Source organism: Podarcis liolepis, assembly GCF_965112155.1.
Source record: "Podarcis liolepis genome assembly, chromosome: 14".
In the NCBI taxonomy this organism is placed as follows: Eukaryota; Metazoa; Chordata; class Lepidosauria; order Squamata; family Lacertidae; genus Podarcis; species Podarcis liolepis.
The window spans coordinates 492,501-497,500 of NC_139569.1; positions in this window are offsets into that span (position 1 = coordinate 492,501).

Here is a 5,000-nt window from a genome sequence, read left to right on the forward strand (position 1 = left end):
CTCCCGGTCTACCCGGCGAAGGCCCAGCCTGCTTCTCGCGTCTACGGACACCCCGTTCTCCCGGCCCTGGGCTCTGCTGGCCTTGGAGGCTGGGTCCTGCCGGTCTACCTCCGAGGAAGGGAGGCTTCCCGGTCGACCCGCCGGAGGGAGGGGCAGGCGACGTGGAAGCGCTGGCCGTTTTCCGGGGGGGGGGCGGCCGGGTCTAGCTCCACGCCGGAGGGGCCGGCAGCGTGGCCCGTTCTTCCTGCGGCTGGGGCTTCGCGGTCCTCCCCGGTCTACCCGCCGGAGGCCTGCCGACCGCCCGGTCTACTCGCGAGGGCCTCGCCGGCCCCCTTCCGAGAACGGGGGGGCCTCCCGGTCTACCCGGCGAAGGCCCAGCCTGCTTCTCGCGTCTACGGACACCCCGTTCTCCCGGCCCTGGGCTCTGCTGGCCTTGGAGGCTGGGTCCTGCCGGTCTACCTCCGAGGAAGGGAGGCTTCCCGGTCGAGCCGCCGGAGGGGCAGGCGACGTGGAAGCGCTGGCCGTTTTCCGGGGGGGGGGCGGCCGGGTCTAGCTCCACGCCGGAGGGGCCGGCAGCGTGGCCCGTTCTTCCTTCGGCTGGGGCTTCGCGGTCCTCCCCGGTCTACCCGCCGGAGGCCTGCCGACCGCCCGGTCTACTCGCGAGGGCCTCGCCGGCCCCCTTCCGAGAACGGGGGGCCTCCCGGTCTACCCGGCGAAGGCCCAGCCTGCTTCTCGCGTCTACGGACACCCCGTTCTCCCGGCCCTGGGCTCTGCTAGCCTTGGAGGCTGGGTCCTGCCGGTCTACCTCCGAGGAAGGGAGGCTTCCCGGTCGACCCGCCGGAGGGGCAGGCGACGTGGAAGCGCTGGCCGTTTTCCGGGGGGGGGCGGCCGGGTCTAGCTCCACGCCGGAGGGGCCGGCAGCGTGGCCCGTTCTTCCTGCGGCTGGGGCTTCGCGGTCCTCCCCGGTCTACCCGCCGGAGGCCTGCCGACCGCCCGGTCTACTCGCGAGGGCCTCGCCGGCCCCCTTCCGAGAACGGGGGGCCTCCCGGTCTACCCGGCAAAGGCCCAGCCTGCTTCTCGCGTCTACGGACACCCCGTTCTCCCGGCCCTGGGCTCTGCTGGCCTTGGAGGCTGGGTCCTGCCGGTCTACCTCCGAGGAAGGGAGGCTTCCCGGTCGACCCGCCGGAGGGGCAGGCGACGTGGAAGCGCTGGCCGTTTTCCGGGGGGGGCGGCCGGGTCTAGCTCCACGCCGGAGGGGCCGGCAGCGTGGCCCGTTCTTCCTGCGGCTGGGGCTTCGCGGTCCTCCCCGGTCTACCCGCCGGAGGCCTGCCGACCGCCCGGTCTACTCGCGGGTCTACCCGGCGAAGGCCCAGCCTGCTTCTCGCGTCCACGGACACCCCGTTCTCCCGGCCCTGGGCTCCCCTGCAGTCGGCCGGCTGGGTCTTGCCGGTCTACCTCCGAGGAAGGGAGAATTCCCGGTCGGCCCGACGGAGGCCCGGTGGGCTCCTCGCGTCCACGCTCACGCCTGCCTGCCTGCCTGCCTGCCTGCCTGCCTGCCTGCCTGCCTGCCTGCCGGGCTGGGGCTTCCAGCTCTACCTCAAGGACAGACGGCTTCCAGCTCTACCCTGCTTGGGGCTGGGAAGCGCCGGGCCATCTGACGGCCGGACTGGTACCGCTGCTAACCGGTCTACTAGCCGGGCCGGGGGGGGGGGAATGGGGCTTGCCGGTCTACCTCCGAGAACGGGAGGCGGACGGAGGCGAGGCGAGAGCGGTTGGCGGAGAGTGCGAAGGCCGGAGAAGGGCAGGCTTCCGGGCGTCTGTGTGGGTCCGGCCCCTGCCCGGTCCAGGGCAAGTTTGCCGGTGGCCCCGGTCTACCGGCCGGCAAGCGGGGGCGGGTGGGCCGGTCCTCCCGGCGTAAGGAGGGGAAGCGCTGGCCGTTTTCCGGGGGGGCGGCCGGGTCTAGCTCCCCGCCGGAGGGGCCGGCAGCGTGGCCCGTTCTTCCTGCGGCCGCTGGCGGCTCTCCTCCGGTCCACTGCTGGCCAGGGAAGCTGGGACGTGGCGGTCCCCTTCCGAGGATGGAAGGCTTTCCCGGTCTACCGCTGGGAGGCCGGTCTGTCTGCTGCCGGTCCCCCCCCCCCGTTCTCCGCCCGGGCGAGGCGGCTGGGGCTTCTTCCCGGTCCTCCCCGGTCTACCCGCCGGAGGCCAGACGACCGCCCGGTCTACTCGCGAAGGCCCCGGTCCTCCCGGCAGCGGCCAGGTCTGCTTCTCGTGTCCACAGTCACCGCGGTCTGGCCCGGGGCTGGCAGCGGTGCCCGGTCTCCCGGCCCTGGGTTCTGCTGGCCGTGGAGGCTGGGTCCTGCCGGTCTACCTCCGAGGAAGGGAGGCTTCCCGGTCGACCCGCCGGAGGGGCAGGCGACGTTGCCCGGTCTCCCGGCCCTCGGCTCCCCTCCGGTCTACCGGCCGGGAAGGCTGGGTCTTGCCGGTCTTCTTCCGAGATCGTGGGGCCTCCCGGTCTTCCTGCCGGAAAGGGCGCCTCTGCCAGGCTTCCTGGCGTACGGCGCGGCACCGCTGGCCGGTCTACTCGGAGTCAGACCCGGTGGCCTCCCCGCGTCCACGCACACCACGCCCTCCCTGCCTGCCTGCCGCCTGACCAGCGCTCCTAAACCAAGGAACAGGCTCTTGCCCGGTCTACCTGAAGCCCTCCCCGGTCTACTCGCGAGGGCCCCGGTCCTCCTGGCGGCGGGTGGGCCTGCCAACGGAGTGGGTCCTGCCGGTCTACCTCCGAGGAAGGGAGGCTTCCCGTTCGACCCGCCGGAGGGGCAGGCGACGTTACCCGGTCTCCCGGCCCTCGGCTCCCCTCCGGTCTACCGGCCGATAAGGCTGGGGCTTCCCGGTCAACCCACCAGAAAGGGCGGCTTCGCTTCGCCGGACTACCTGGCGCACGGCGAGGAACCGCTGTCCGGTCTACTGGGCGCCGGCCCTCGGGAAGCCCGATCTACCGGCCGGAGGGGCTGGCGGCGTTGCCCGGTCTCCCGGCCCTTGGCTCCCCTCCGGTCTACCGGTCGGGAAGGCTGGGTCTTGCCGGTCTTCCTCAGATCGTGGGGACTTCCCGGTCTACCCACTGGAAAGCGCGGTTCCGCCGGTCTACCTGGCGTACGGCGCGGCACTGCTGGCCGGTCTACTCGGTGTCAGGCGCGGTGGGCTCCTCGCGTCCACGCACACCACGCCCTCCCTCCCTGCCTGCCTGCCTGCCTGCCTGCCTGCCTGCCTGCCTGCCTGCCTGCCTGCCTGCCTTCCTCCTTCCTGCCGCCTGACCAGCGCTCCTAAACAAAGGAACAGGCACTTTCCCGGTCTACCTGGAAGGCAGGAAGCAGACGGCCACCCTCCCAGCCAGCCAGCCTGCCTGCCTGCCTGCCTGCCTGCCTGCCTGCCTGCCTGCCTGCCTGCCGCAGGGTCTGGGACTTCCAGGTCTACCTGAGGAGAAACGGCTTCCCGGTCTACCCTCCATGAGGTCGCGAGGCGCCAGTCCACTAGGCGGTGGGGGGCTGGAGCCGCTGCCCGGTCTACTAACCTTCGAGGAGGGGGAGGCTCTGGCCGGTCTTACAAGAACGGTAGCGCAACCGCTGGCCGGTCTACTGGGCGCCGGACCGCGGTGAGCCCGGTCTACCGGCCGGGAAGGCTGGGGTTTGCCGGTCTTCCTCAGAGATCGTCGGGGCTTCCCGGTCTACCCCCCGGAAAGAGAGGCTCTGCCTGGCCACCTGGCGCACGGCGCGGAACCGCTGGACAGTCAACTGGGCCCCGGACCTCGGGAAGCCCTGTCTACCCGCCGGAGGAGACAGCGGCGTTGCCTGGCCTCCAGGCCCTCGGCTCCCATCCGGTCTACCAGCCAGGAAGGCTGGTTCTTGCCGGTCTTCCTCCGAGAACGTGCGGCTTCCCGGTCTACCAAGTGGAAGGAGCGGCCCTGCCTGCCTGCCTGCCTGCTCGCCGCAGTGCCTGGGGCTTCCAGGTCTACCTCGGAGGAGAAACGTCTTCCCGAGGCCCTGTCTCCCGGTCGTCGGCTCCCCTCCGGTCTACCGGCCGGGAAAGCTGGGCCTTGCCGGTCTTCCTCCAGAGATCGAGGGGCTTCCCGGTCTACCTGGCGCACGGCGCGGAACCGCTGGCCGGTCTACTGGAGTCGGACCTCGGTGGGCCCGGTCTACCGGCCGGAGGGGCTGGCGGCGTTGCCCGGTCTCCCGGTCGTCGGCTCCCCTCCGGTCTACCGCCCGGGAAAGCTGGGTCTTGCCGGTCTTCCTCCAGAGATCGTGGGGACTTCCCGGTCTACCCACCGGAAAGCGCGGTTCTGCCGGTCTACCTGGAGCACGGCGCGGAACCGCTGTCCGGTCTACTGGGCGCCAGACCTCGGTGGGCCCGGCCTACCGGCCGGAGGGTCTGGAGCTGCCCGGTCTCCCGGCCTCCGGGTCCCCTCCGGTCTACCGGCCGGGAAAGCTGGGTCTTGCCGGTCTTCCTCCAGAGATCGAGGGGCTTCCCGGTCTACCTGGCGCACGGCGCGGAACCCCTGGACGGTCTACTGGGCGTCGGACCTCGGTCAGCCCGGTCTACCGGCACGAGGGGCTGGCGGCGTTGCCCGGTCTCCCGGCCGTCGGCTCCCCTCCGGTCTACCGGCCCCGAAGGCTGGAGTTTGCCGGTCTACCTGCGAGACCGTGGGGGCTTCCCGGTCGGCCCAATCTACTCGCCGGGCCCCCGGTCTACCCGCTGGAGAGGCTGCGGCTTGCCGGTCTACTAGGGAGGGCGTAGGACTTCCCGGTCTACCGGCCCGCTCCCCCTATCGAGCCTCCAGGTCTACGTGGTCGCTGTCACCTGACGACATCGCCAAGGGTGGGTGGGGTTCGTGGCGACAGCTGCCGTAGAAGTCGGTGACTTTGTAGACCGCCGCTTGGCGGCAGTGCAGCAGGTAGGCGATGGAGGGGACGGGTGAGGGAGGGCGTGCGTGCGTGCGTTCG